The sequence below is a fragment of the Panthera onca genome, chromosome B3, assembly GCF_046562875.1.
Source record: "Panthera onca isolate mPanOnc1 chromosome B3, mPanOnc1 haplotype 2, whole genome shotgun sequence".
Classification (NCBI taxonomy): Eukaryota; Metazoa; Chordata; class Mammalia; order Carnivora; family Felidae; genus Panthera; species Panthera onca.
The window spans coordinates 2,668,257-2,682,902 of record NC_138344.1 but is presented as its reverse complement, the minus strand read 5'-3'; positions in this window follow the sequence as shown (position 1 = coordinate 2,682,902).

Genomic DNA, 14,646 nt, shown 5'->3' with positions numbered 1-14,646 from the left:
CTGCTTCTCGAATGGGGCTTTTCCAAGGCCTCGGGCTCACTCGGTGTGTTCGACACGGGTTGAGCTCGCGCTATTGAAGAAAGCCCCGACTGTGACGATGGGCAAGCATGCCACTTCCCTTTTGCTGCCCGGGTCACGCGTTTTATTTTATTTTTATAATAAGCCTCTGCCTCTTGTCCGCATGGCTCACTAATTGCCTGTTCTCCTAGGAAGGATGCCAGCCACGCTTTGCCGAAACCAAGCAAAATCATGCAGTAATGATCTGCTAATTTCCTCCAAACCATTATTTATTTATTTGCCTACTTTTCTCTTTATGATGGTGAAGAGACTGGGGGGGGGGGGGGGGAAGAAGAGGGAAAGTTTAATTCTCCCAGAGACAATCGCGTTCTCCCAGAGAGAGAACAAATTCCCTACAAATTCCCACAGGACGTCGTGTCTAACTTTTCATCCCTCCCTTATTTCAAAATTAGATCCCTCTTTCAGGACGTTGGTACCCAGCTTGGGGTCAGAGCAGGGACCGGCCTGTTCTAGGAGGAGACTGCGGAAGCAGGGGGGCTTGGGGCCGCCTTCCCCGCCAGGCAGGGGCAGGCACAGTGCCTAGGACACACAAGAGGCCCTCGGAAATGTCCTAATTTCATTTGAACTTAGAATAAAGGCAACGAACATACTCAAAGCTAGATTATATTTGCCTTTATGTCAACCCAGTTGTAAAATATAATTAAAAAAAAATTTTAATGTTTATTTATTTTTGAGAGAGCGGGGTGAGGAGGGGCAGAGAGAGAGAGACACGGAATCCGAAGGAGGCTCCAGGCTCTGAGCCATCAGCACAGAGCCCGACGCGGGGCTGGAACCCACGGACAGTGAGATCGTGACCTGAGCCGAAGTCGGACGCTCAACCGACTGAGCCACCCAGGTGCCCATATAATGTAATTTTAAATCTCATTTTCTGACGGACGGGGGCCACGGGAGTCATAATTCGGCCCCACGTTCTCTGGTCGCCAGAGATGGCAGGCTCACTCTCTTCTCCCTGCCTCCTTCCCCCTCTCTCACCCTCTCCTTGCTCATTTCTCACCGGCCTTCTCGGGATCTGTGTTTCACAGCCAAACAGCAGGTGCCGACCTTCCCGAGGAGACAGACTGCTGATGAGACAGCAGGGCAGGGTCTGGGGTGATGCTACTCGTGTGGCCCTGGACCCTCCCCCGCCCTGACCCTGGATCACCTTGCGGTCACCCCACTGCTGACAACCACCGAATGACAGAAGAGAAAGGGACGCGAAAATCAAGTGCGGTAAGTTTCCAAACCATTTTTCAGCGGCAGAACATTACAAAGCATGACACGAAAGCATTTACAGGATCACACACACACACACACACACACACACACACACGCACTGTGTCAACCACGCAGGAGCTGCCCAAGTGAAGGGACGACCCCCACCTCAGCACCCCCGGGGGCCCCTGGAAGTCTGGGCACGTGTAGGGCCTCCTGTCGCCGCCCCGGCCCAACACGGCCCACCCGGTCGGCACCTCTTCATGTCGGGGGAGACGGGGGTCCCCGGAAGGCTGACTGACGTCTTGCCCAAAGCCCCCAGGCTTGTTAGTGGCTGAGGCCTCGTGAGCCCTGGGCGCCCTTCCGACCTTCCTGTTCCTGGACCACACGCCAGGGACCTTTCCTTTCGTTTGGCCGTAAGGACCCTTCGATGCCCCTTTAGGAAACACAGGTTAACACGGAGAGGAATGTGGGGGCACAGGAAACGCCAGAAGTCCAAAACCACACTCCTGGAAACTCCTCTCCACCACAGGACACTGTGAAACAGGCCTCACTTACGGGGCACACGCCAGGAGCCGCGCCCCAGTCCTTCCATATGCTTTGCTTCCTCCGTAGGGAGAGGTGAGCCCTCCTCTGTCCCCTGCAGATGTGACCCCTCCTGTGTCTCCTCCAGGTCCCCCGGCCCGACAGGAGACTGCCCTTCGGTCCTCGGGAAGCCCATCCTCAATACTAACTGATGAACAGAAGGGCCGATCGTGCCTCTAAAGTCCTGCAAGAATGTTTTCAGTCATAATTCACAGGACTTGGACCCCGCTCCCAGCAGAGCCAGCAGGCGGCCTAGCCCAGGCAGGAAGGGGGGAGGGCGGTGTGGAGGGACGGCAGCTTCTTTCCAAACCTTTGTCCTACAGATACGACTTCACTACAAACACTGCAGGACCTAAGCCACGGGACAGAAGCCGTGCAAAGGCACCGCGGCCTTACGCGCCGTGCCTTTGCACATCTGTATGTGTGTGTGTTTGCCGTACCCTCACCTTGTAAACGTTGCCTTTATAGAAGTGGGGACACATTTACACACTTTTGCGTCACCTGCTTTGCAACTTTCCCACCCTTTATTCGAAACTGTTTCTTGGGGCGCCTGGGTGGCTCGGTCGGCGAAGCGACCAACTTCGGCTCAGGTCACGATCTCCCGGTTTGTAGGGTGGAGCCCCGCGTCGGGCTCTGTGCCGACAGCTCGGAGCCTGGAGCCTGCTTCGGATTCCGTGTCTCCCTCTTTCTGCCCCTCCCCTACTCGCGCCCCGTCTCTGTCTCTGTCTCTCTGAAAAATAGACGTTAGTTTTTTTTTTAACGTAACATTTTCCTATTGGGAAAGCTTCTCTATCAGCGTTCTAATCCCCGCATGGTGGTCCTTGCACCGGATTCGCTGTAGTGAATGGAACAGCCTCACATTGTAAATTGTTCGTTTCTTCCCAGCAGCTTTGCTGCCCTGGAGGTGCGGAGTAGTTTGCAAAAAGAGAATCCGGCGTTTCACCTTGGTAGGAGAACATGAAGGGAGGAGGGTTCTTTGCGTCTCTTCTCCCTCGTCTTTGCGTCTTTGCTCTCCCTTCTTTTTAAAAGGAAGCCAAAGCCTGAGCTGCTTTGTGGCAGGGGCGTGAAGGCACTTTTGTTTGGATAAGTTTCAGTTTATTGAGAGGATTATGCAAAGTGGCTTTGTCTGGGGAGGAGTTTGGGTTTATGAATGGTGGAGGGGGGCGGCAGGGTGCGTGTGTGTATGCGCGGGCTGGGCACCGGGAATGCCTGCGGAGGACGGGCGGTGGGCAGGGACCGCCAGCCAGGCATGGGAGGAGGCAGGGGGCATGGCCAGAGGAGGCCTGGCGGGCTGGGGAAAAGAAACCTTCCATATCCACCAAGACTGGATGCCGTGGGAGGTTCCTGATTCCTTTGACTGGAGACCCTGGGAGGAGAGGGGTCTCCCCAGACAGACAAGACTCCTTTCCTGACACAGTTGGGGGGCGATGCTGTTACGTCTGTTTTGATCGAAACGTCCTAAAGTCATACGGTTATTTCCTGCACATCCAAATCTGCACAGTAAGGAATTTACTCCGTGACTAAAGTTTCAGTGCCTGTCTTTGCACCGATCTGCAATTATCCCCGAGAGACTCAAACTTTACAGTGGAAGAACTGGGTTAAAAAGGATATGCATTTTTTAAAAAAATGTTTTTATTTTATTTTTGAGACAGAGAGAGACAGAGACAAGGGCACGAGCAGGAAAGGGGCAGACAGAGAGGGAGACACGGAATCCAAAGCAGGTTCCGGGCTCCGAGCTGTCAGCACAGAGCCCGACACGGGGCTCGAACTCATACAGCAGTGAGATTTCCACACAGCATCTTCTGGGCCCTGTCAGTGATGGAATCCCAAAGCCTTTGGCCGTGAAGCAAGCTTCCTGGCTCGATTTTCCAGAAGGAACTCCCTGAAACCCTTTCCCGACTGGGGTCCCGTGAGGCAATAAAGCCATACGGAAAATGACGCCAGGGATGATTCCCACTCTCCCAAGGTTGGTACCTAGCTACAACTGTTCTAGATTCCTGGGGAAGAAGTTAATTTGGTGCTTACAAGGGATGTCTTGGAGCTTCAGGGCTTAATTCTGCCCTGGGGTGGGGGGGAGCCCAGTTGGGAGAAGCTGCTGGAATCTTGCCAGCCATGGCTCCTAGTTGCACCTTCTAGAAGACTCTTCCTTGAAGGTCCTGGAGGCTGGCGTGGAGACGATCACCTTCTTTGGGATCTTCTCCTGCCCTTTGTCCTAGAAGCACACGTTTTACGGTGAACAGTCAAAAGTCTTTTTTTTGTTTGTTTGTTTTAATTTTTTTCATTTTCGACCCTGGGATCATGACCCGAGCCGAAATCAAGAGTTGGACGCTCAACCGACTGAGTCACCCAGGAGCCACGCTTTTTCTTTCTAACTGGGTTTCTTTAGCAATTTATAATTCCCTTTAAAACTTGGAAGACTTCCGGGGCGCCTGGGTGGCTCAGTCGGTTAAGCGTCTGACTTCAACTCAGGTCACGATCTCATGGTCTGTGAGTTCAAGCCCCGAGTTGGGCTCTGGGCTGACGGCTCGGAGCCCGGAGCCTGCTTCCGATTCTGTGTCTCCCTCTCTCTCTCTGCCCCTCCCCTGTTCATGCTCTGTCTCTCTCTGTCTCAAAAATAAATAAACGCTAAAAAAAAATAAAAATAAAAAAATAAAACTTGGAAGACTTCCGATTTCTTTTCTTTTCATTGAATGCCGTGTGTCAGCAACTCTCTCTCTCTCTCCCCTCAATTTCCATCCTGGTTTCCTTGCTCCCCTCATGCAACGATTCCGGCAGCCACGGTGGAAAGCCACGCTTGAGGAGGACGCGCCCTCAAGGCAGCAGTGCCTGGGGCCACTCGGGTCCCCTGAGCCGTCTCACTGGGTTTTTGCCACTCAGAGCGCCTTGTGCTCCTCGGGGTCTAGAAAGATTTGGCTTTTGCAAATACCTTCCCTCCCTCCCTCCCTTCTCTGTCTCTCTCTCTTCCAGCTGATAGAAACTGGCTTTCAGGCCATTCGAACTGAAACAGACAGGGTGTTCTAGCCCTCACCTTTAGTGTGTGACCCGGACAAGCCATCTCTTCTCCCACAGCCTCCGTTTCCCCGTTTGTCAAACGAGAGTTGACAGCAGGCGTTCTGTAATATTCCCCACCAACCCTCCAACGGGGAAGGACACTACGATTCTAGAAATAGGATCTCTTGTCTTTCTCTTTTCCTCTCCTCTCGATCCTAGAAGGACGCCTAGCATTCTGAGAAAGAATTAGGAACGGTGAAAGCGATGAAGGCTGGAATCTGCCATGGCTGCAGCCTCCTGCTCTCTGCGGTGTACACGGGAGGGGGGCCGGACACATACCGCGCTCCGATCTGCAAGAACAGCTGTGAATCCTTGCCCCGGATTCTGAGCCGAGCGTGAATATGAAAGTCAGACCAGCTCCCGGCCCGCGCAAGCTGTTGTGTATCAGTTTCTAAAGCAAGTTGCGTCTCGTGTTTATTTTACCACACCTTCAGTGGCAGGTAATCCCTTGTGTAAAAATGAGATGTGTTAGGGGCGCCTGGGTGGCTCAGTCGGTTGAGCGTCCGACTTCGGCTCAGGTCACGATCTCACGGTTGGTGGGTTCGAGCCCCGCCTCGGGCTCTGCGCTGACAGCTCGGAGCCTGGAGCCTGCTTCGGATTCTGTGTCTCCCTCTCTCTCTGCCCCTCCCCTGCTCATGCTCTGTCTCTCTCTGTCTCAGAAATAAATAAACATAAAAAAAAAAAAAAAAGATGTGTTACCCACCCAGAAATTTGCTCCATTGCTTGAAGAGTGATTGTGTACCTGTCTTACCTCTAGTACCAAAGGGTCAACCCCCTGAGAGCAGAGAGTATAATTTTCACCCTCCCCGGGACCTGTGATGTGGGGACAGCCTGGGGACGTCACTGTTAAGGACGAAGCCTGGTTGGGTCGGCCTGTGGTTTTCCCTGGCTTCTCTTTATTCAGTCTGCACGTCCTTGACTCTCTCCAACTCTTTCCCAACGACACACCTTGTGGGAGATGTCTAATGTGGGAACAAGCTAGGGGTCTGAAGATCACAAGTATGACGGCCCAGGCATGGAACTGAGGAGAGCATGCTTAAGAGGCCATGATATTGCGACCTCCCTGTGATACCCAGACAAGAGTAGCATCGCGGTACGTGAGTCTGAGTGGAAGGAACGATGACTTTCTGTACGAGTTCAGAAGATGATGAAAAGGTGCCGGCTGGGAAGATGCCAGAAAGTTGGGCCATTTATAGATAAATACTAGCTCTCGCCTTCTTTGCTGCTGGCGGGTCAATCAAGGATCCTCGTGTGGGCCTCCGCTACTGTTGAGTATCTTACGAAGGCATCTTCACAGACAAAGCAACTTCTAGTGCTTCCAGGGTCAGCTAGGTCTGGGTTTGGGTCTTGGCTGTGCCTTTGTTGATGAGTGTGAACCTGGACACGTCACGTTGTCTTTCTGAATCTGTTTCCTCACCTGCAAAGTGGAGATAGGAGGACTGTTGTAGGAAGTAAAATGTACTTAAAGTACTTAGCTTAGGGGCGCCTGGGTGGTTCGGTCTGTCGGCTGAACGTCTGACTTCAGTTCAGGTCATGATCTTGCCGTTTGTGAGTTCGAGCCCTGCGTCGGGCTCTGTGCCGACAGCTCGGAGCCTGGAGTCTGCTTCGGATTCTGTCTCCCTCTCTCTCTGCTGCTTTCCTGCTCACGCCCTCTCTCTCTCTCTCTCAAAAATAAAAAAAACATTAAAAAAAAAAGTACTTAGCTCAATATCTGGAACAATGGAAGGTCAGGTATTAAGGTTCCTCTTAAGAACATGAGAAAACATGAATGTCCAGGGTTTTAGACAATAAGAAACCCCTACGGGAGTACAACGCTTTCCAGCTTACAATATGCTCTCACTTTCATGGGCTCTGCTGATCCCCATGAAAGCCTTATAATTAGGGCTGGCGTGAATTTAAGGAGTTTGGGTGGCTTACCTGGCATTATTCACCAAGTAGGAACGCGTCAGGAACCAGAACCAGATTTTCTGACGACTTCCCTGTCCTCATCAGTCCCTGGAAGTCATGATGTCCAGATTGTACGTGTAATTTAATTTCAGCCTGTTTTTTCAGCTTCAGATTTGAAAAATGTTCTACTTCTCGAGATGATGACAGAAGCCTGTAAAAGCCAGCTGGCCAAATTATAAAATTACATTTGTGTTTCATCACTAATAGTTATCAAATTTTTTTGGTTATTTATTCTATAGGAGCTGTGCATATAATTTATTCCATCTGGTTGACCACCAGATGCTTCCGTAGTGAGAATTTTGAGAATTTGTCCATGTTCCCCCCTACATGCCTTAGATCAGAGGTAGAGAAACTCCATACTTAGTTCAATCCTATTTGGTTATAGACCAGTTTTCAAAACCAATGTTCTACCTCTCATGCTCCGGTTCAATTATCCTCAGGAAACATGATCATATCTGCATCTGAAAGAAACTTCCCTGGCCTGAGAAGGGACAAGCATCCAAATTGATGGTGTTGGAGGGATACGGAAGGTCATCTATCTTAGTTGTCTGTTCTACGCTTGGTGGCCCGGGGGCCCAGAGAGGGGATGACCGTTCCAGAACTCCTGACTCCCATTTCTGTGTTATTTCCACCACAACAAGCTATCGACTCCTCTGAGGTCTTCAGCCAGAGATGGAAACTTGGGAGAGATGCTTAAGAGTTGGGGGCAGATCGGGAAGACAGTAGACAGGAAGGTTGACAAGGCTGTTCCCAGCTGAAAGGTTGACCCCAGGAGCCAGGGAAGAAGTTCTGAGGGTTATTTGGAATAATGGCTCGCCAAAGTCCTGGGCACCAGCAAAGGAATGTGGAAGGGAAGTTACCATTTTTTCTTCCTTTTAATGGTTCATGGAGAGCTTAAGAAAACAAAACCAAAATGTTCCTTTTTCATCCATCTCAGGACGTCGGGTTCTCTGGTGCAAGGATGTCGGGTTCCTGGTCCCGCTCAGCATATGGCACATCTCAAGAACTCAGGAATGCTTGTGGCCGGAATATAGTCTCTTCACAAGCAGGACTCACCATGGGCTCTGAGGTTCCTCCAAAGGGAATGACATATTAATGTGATTAGATACGTTGAAATGCTTCACAGCCGCATGCATTTGTTTGGCTGACTCATAGCCTAGGGCTTCTATGTTAATTGTTTGTATCCCCTGGAATAAAAGCCCCAGCCAAGATGGTTCAAAACATTTCTGGGCGTGCCTGGGTGGCTCAGTCGGTTGAGCGTCTGACTTGGGCTCAGGTCATGATCTCACGGTTCGTGAGTTCGAGCCCCAGGTCAGGCTCTGTGCTGACGGCTCAGAGCCTGGAGCCTGCTTCGGATTCTGGGTCTCCCTCTCTCTGTCCCTCCCCTGCTCACGCTCTGTCTCTCTCTGTCTCTCAAAAAATAAATAAACGTTGAAATATTTACAAAAAATGGTCACAGAGTCTCCAGAAGGAAAATGCAAGGGTCACAGGCCTGTGGTTCCCAGTCTCCTTCCCCTGGAGGCTGTGTGTGGACCGCTCTGTGTCACATTGGCTGAGAAATGGTGGCTTGAAGGCTGAACTATTTAGTAAAGGAAGGGAGATGCGGACGTGCATTTCAGTTCGTAGAGATCAGTGGTCATGATGAAACCCACACAAAAGAATCACAGTCTGTAGAAATATTAACAAAAGCTTTCAGGCACAAATTACACCCTGTGCAATAATCTAGTAGAGACTTTTAAATTGAATCCTGTCATTGTTACAAGAGCACAGTTCCTGTGCACAGAATCAGATATGGTGGGATATTCCCAATTAATGTGGGGACGAAAGAATATAGCCTGGGTGCATGGAATTGAAGTAAAGTGCCAAAAAAGTAACATTTCATACCAATAATTGATATAAGAACTAAAACATTAAATATATAGTTTAAAGCATCGAGGTGACATGCGATCATTTTCAGGCGTTTCGTTAAAACTGGTTTTAACTTTGACTCTGTCTTTTAAAGTTTTCACTTTATCTTTTTTTTTTTTAACGTTTATTTATTTTTGAGATAAAGAGAGACAGAGCATGAACGGGGGAGGGTCAGAGAGAGAGGGAGACACAGAATCGGAAGCAGGCTCCAGGCTCTGAGCTGTCATCACAGAGCCCGACGCGGGGCTTGAACTCACGGACCGTGAGATCATGACCTGAGCCCAAGTCAGATGCTTAACTGACTGAGCCACCCAAGCGCCCCAAGAAAGAGACAATCTTAAGCTCCACACCCAGCACAGAGCCCGACGCGGGGCTCAAACTCATGGACCACGAGATCATGACCTGAGCCGAAGTCGGACGCTTAACCGACTGAGCCACCCAGGCGCCCCTAAAGTTTTCACTTCAAATGGTAATAACGAAACGCTACGATGCGTCGGACCAAAGGCTGAACCGTGGTCGGTGACTCATATACCGTAGCAATGGCCAAGTCGTAAGGAGTTAACACAGAAGTGTAACCAATTTCAGATTTTCTTCTTCCGCTGCTATGGCATAAAATGCTCGCCGGAACCGTTTTCCGCTACTGTGTTCGTTGCCAGAGAAGTGCTTCGGCCCACGCATTTCAGCCACACGCTGTCGACTCCTTCTGTGATGCCTACCACGTCTTCACGGGTAGACTCTAGAACTCTCTGGTCTGTTCATCCGGATCGGAGGTGTGAGCCACGTTTTGTTTGTTGTGTGTTTAGCGGAACAAGTGCTTCTGTGGTCCGGTCCGAAATCTCACCTAGCAGCAGTGGTTCCCGGTGGGCCTGCGGGGTGGACAGGGAGACCGTGGGGGTGGACCTACACGCGGGTCTGTGCCTTTGCTCTTGGACTCGTGAGCTTCGGGTCTCGGGAAGGAGAGCTCGCTCTCTGAGTTCCCACCTTCTTCCTTCCTCTACCGCGGGGCGGTCTTACGGAAATCCCTTGGCGGCTTTGACGCTCACTTTCCCCACCTGTAAAAGGGGTGAATGTTCGTGCTCTGCTCCCTGAGCTGTCGCAGGGGCAGAAGACACGGCACCCGGAAAACTCACAGTGCCCACCCGCTTTCCTCCGTCCCCAGGGGGTGGGCCCGGCTCCCTCTTCTCTTCATTTCTAAGCTCACTGACTAGTAACCACATCGGGGTTTCCCCTTTCCCAGGACTGGCCCACTGGCCGGAGACTTCTGCTGGGGTACTGGACACCTGTGGGCTTGAGCGGCCCCCTCTTTGGCCATCTCTGTTCCAGTCTTTCCCAGCCATCTTGGGGCTGCAAGAGCGGGAGTCTTGGGGAACAGGTGGGGAGTGGGGCCGCACAAGGCTGAGGAGGCGCCCTCTCCTGGGCATTTGAACCCTGAAGGAGGACCCTTGGAGCCTCTTCATTCACAGGAGTGTCCCTTCCGCTACATTCCCGTCAAGGCTTCCGGCTCTGCAGCACTTCTCTGACTTGCATTTGAAGTGACGTAGCCAGAATCAGGCCTCCAGCTCCTCTGCTCGTAGCATTACCATCCAGGGGAGACAAGCGTCTGACCGGCTGGCCTTCCCCCACCCCCGGCAGGACCACCGACGCCGGACGACCAGAGGGAGGCGGGAAGGCCCCTGGCCCCTCAAATCCAGCAGCGGCCATTTTCCCTTCCAGAAGTCTCTCTCCGCCTACCCATCTTTCTAGTTTTCTTTTACTTTCTGCAGAGAAACCCTTGCCCGTTTCCCTCCTTGATGAACCTCTCCCTCTGCAGCACCTCTCTGCCCTCCCTCTCGGATTACAAACACCGTGTCTTGGAAGTACATATTTCTCGGGGCGCCTGGGTGGCTCGGTCAGCTAAGCATCAACTCTTGGTTTCTGCTCAGGTCATGATCTCACTGTCCCCGAGTTCGAGCCCCGTACCGAGCTCCGTGCTGACAGTGTGGGGCCTGCTAGGGGTCCTCTCTCTCCCTCTCTCTCTGTCCCTCCCCCACTCGCTCTCTCTCAAGGTAAATAAATAAAACTTAAAAAAAAAAGAAATGCATATTTCTTGAAATAAAACTTTTGAAGGCACATTAACACAGAACCTAATGAAGCTAGGTTCTCCGTGAAACATCTTCACTGTGTTCTTTATTATCGTCAGACATTTTTTTTTTTTTCTCGAATGAACAGCCTTCTTGCTCTGAGCCCCAGCTCCTCTGCTCCTGGAATGGAGCGTCACGCCATGAAACCTCAGCCTGGAACCATGGGCCGCCTTCTGTTCTGAGAAGCCTTCGGCTGTATTCTCACTGGCCGCCCAGCCTCCACGCTTTGGTCCACCAGGGGTTACGAAGAGCACCTTTTTGTTTGTTTGTTTTGTTTGAGTGACGTGCCATTGTGTGCGTCTCACACAGTGGGAAGTTTCTGGCCCCTGCCTCCGCCATCCCTCCTTCTCCAGCCACGTTGGCTTGTGACCTCATTCCCCACGAAAGGATTCCGTCGAAGACACGTTCGTTTGTTTGAGTGCGTGTGATCGAAGTCACTTTGGAAAAAGGACGTTCGTTACGGCGTCCGCTCTCGTGGAAAACACACAGCATCTTATGGCAATTTCAAAAAGCCTTTTTATGTTTCCCCTGAAATATTAACCCGTTACAGCTTGCTTAGAATCGGTAATTCAAATACCAGTGTGCAAGTGAAAGAATTCCAATCTTCACGGTCTTTTCCTACAGAGACCATGTATCGATACTCATCCATCACCACTCAGTCTCAAGGGGGTAATTTGTTTGCTTATTATTATCCCCATAAAGGATTAGGGGCCACCTGTGGGCACTCACAGCAAGCACCAGAGGAAGGGGCCAAAGACGCGTGAAACAAGGTCACTCTGGTGCGCCGAGTAGAGCAGTCAGCCGTAAACCCGTTTCGCTAGAGGTTTCTAGAAGACTCTAGATTGTTCCGAACCAATCACAAACCCCGTTTTCCCTCTGCTTCCTCTGCTCAGGATGCTATGGAGCTGAAACGTTTCCCCAGTGGCCCGTGTGCCAGGAAGGGCTACATGTCCCGCTCCGGCCAGGGAGACGTCTTCGGCTGGGGCTTCCCATTTCTTTGCTGATGTGTGTTCATAACCAGTGGAAGCATTTTGATCATGCTTTAAAGTCTCTGTCAGAGACTCCTGACATCTCTCCCGTGTCACTGTCGGCATCTATCGATTGTCTGCTTGTTTGTGTTTTTGTCAATTCACGTTGAGATATTCCCGGGTGATGGTGTGACGAATGACTTGTGATTAAATCCTGGGCATTTTTGCCTAACGATGTAAGGCATTGGATTGTATTTAATTCTACTTCAGTGGTTTTTTTCTTGACACTATTGTAGCAGGGGAGGGGGCCTCTTTGTTACAGTCAGGTGAATGTTGGGGCTCAGGTCCCCCCCACCTGTGATGACACCCCCATGGTTGTAGAGGGCTCCTTTTTACTGCTGGCTGAAGATGTCCGTTCTGGGTCTTCTGACGCTGTGGGGTGGGAGCGCATGACCAGCCAGCAGTGATGAAGGTTGTGTCTTTTCACTCGGCCTTCTCTGACACCATCTGGGGTGTGTGTGTGTGCGAGTGTGTGTGTGTTGGGGCGCCTTGTGACAACCTTGGGGGGGTCACAGATTTTTCTACGGTATTGGCTGGAGTAGACAGGTTACTGTCTCAAAGATTTCTGTTCTTCTAAGCTGCTGCTTTCCCGATGCTTTGTCAAGAGAGAAAAGGCTTTCTTATCTGTGCCTTTTGGAGTCTCCTGGTTGCCAACCTCTTTGGTTCCAAATCTAGAATACATAAGGCTAACAGAAAACCCAGGGCACTTACCACTGTTTTTTTGATCTTTGATCTTTGACCATTGATCTTTGACTCTTGAGGTCTCTAGCTGGTCTGTCCTCTTCTGTCCGTGTTTCAGGGTCCTCTTATATTTGTTTTAGATATAATGGCTGGGGTTTTTCGTTGTACTTAGCAGGAGACAGAGGGAGAAGTGCATCTACGTCCTGGAAGCAAACGTCCACAGATTGCATTCTGAGGCCACCGGGTGGGCTTCTTTCTCAAGGGGAGAGTTCAGGTGGGAGGAACCTTGGCTTTTGCCCTCTGCACTTCCGTGAAACTGACGCCGATGTTGGAGAGGGTCACAGCCATCCTGTGACCCTGAGTGTGAAAGGCAGGTGGTCACAGGTGGCACAGCTGGAACACACAGGGGTCTGAGTGGCCATCTCCCGGGTAGCTTGCCAATTCTTGTTCCAAGAAAAAAGCAAATCCCTATGTGCTTCTCATCGATCACAACCTAATTTAATTCCATCAGATACAAAGCTCATTTGTTACAGGAGTTGCTGAACCAGTGAGTAATAATTATCCTGGGGACCTGTACGGTCTCTCTACTCTTCTCCCCTTCCCACAAGGACCCGTAATTTGTCCCTGGGCTCAACACCGTAGGGATACGTTTGAGTTTTGCCAAAATATGCACCCTTTGGTACATTTCCCTTCCTTACTTTGTTTCAGTCCATAGGATAAGTCATTATAGATGATCTGAAAATAAAAATAATACTTTCTATTAGTTTCATAAAGAGAGTGTGGGCAAAATGGGTGAAGGGGGTCAGAAGGTGCAAACCTTGCAGTTATTAACTAAACAAGTCAAGAGGACGTAATGTAATGTCATGTCGCATGGTGACTACAGTTAATGCTGTATTGCATGTTTGTTAACAGAGTAGATCTTAAAAGTTCTCATCACGGGGAAAAATTGTGACCGTGTATGGCGATGGGTGTTAATTAGATCACTGGGATGATCATTTTGCAACATGTACAAATATTGAATCATTATATTATACAGCTGAAACTAATATAATGCTATATGTCAATTATACCTCAATTTAAAATTACTTAAAGATAGGATGTATTTCAAAAAAAATGAGCAGGGGGGCCTGGGTGGCTCAGTCAGTTGAGCACCTGGCTCTTGATTTTGGCTCAGGTCATGATCCCAGGGTTGTGGGATTGAGCCCCACATTGGGCCCCACGATGAGTGTGGAGGCTGCTTAAGATTCTCTCCCTCTCTCTCTCCCTCTGTCCCTCCCCCATCTAACAAAATAAAAATAAAAAGTAGATTAAAAAATAAAAGAAATGGACAAGTGTTGGGGCACCTGGGTAGCTCAATCAGTTGAGCAGCCGACCCTTGATTTCGGTTCAGGTCATGATCTTGAAGTTGTGGGATGGAGGTAAGCATGGAACTTGCTTGGGATTCTCTTTCTCCTTCTCTCAGCCGCTCCCCCACTCACTCGTGTGTGTGTGTGTGTGTGTGTGTGTGTGTGTGTGTGTGCGCTCTCTAAATAAATAAACTTTAAAATATGGGGAAGTGTAAAAAATGGCACTTTGGATTCAATATTCAATATTATGAGTAAAAATACTTTTATAGGTTATAAAAAGCTTTATATATAAATATTATGTATATAGAAACATAATATAAATCAATATAAATGTAATATAAATAACATGTATTTATATAAACATAATATATTTATATTATTTATTTAATGTAAAACATTTGTATTTTAATATATTTATATTATTTATTTAATATAAACATATAATATAAATATATTATGTTTCTATAAATATATACATATCTATCTATCTATATATTTACATCTATATCTAGATATATATCTATATCTATATAAATATATAGATATAAATATATTTCTATAAATATAATTTCTAGGTTATAAAATACACACATGTATGTGTGTCTCTATCTATATCTATAACTATCTCTATCTCTATCATTTCTCTCTCTCTCTCTCTCTCTGTACATATATACGTATATATATATATATATATATATATACGTATATATA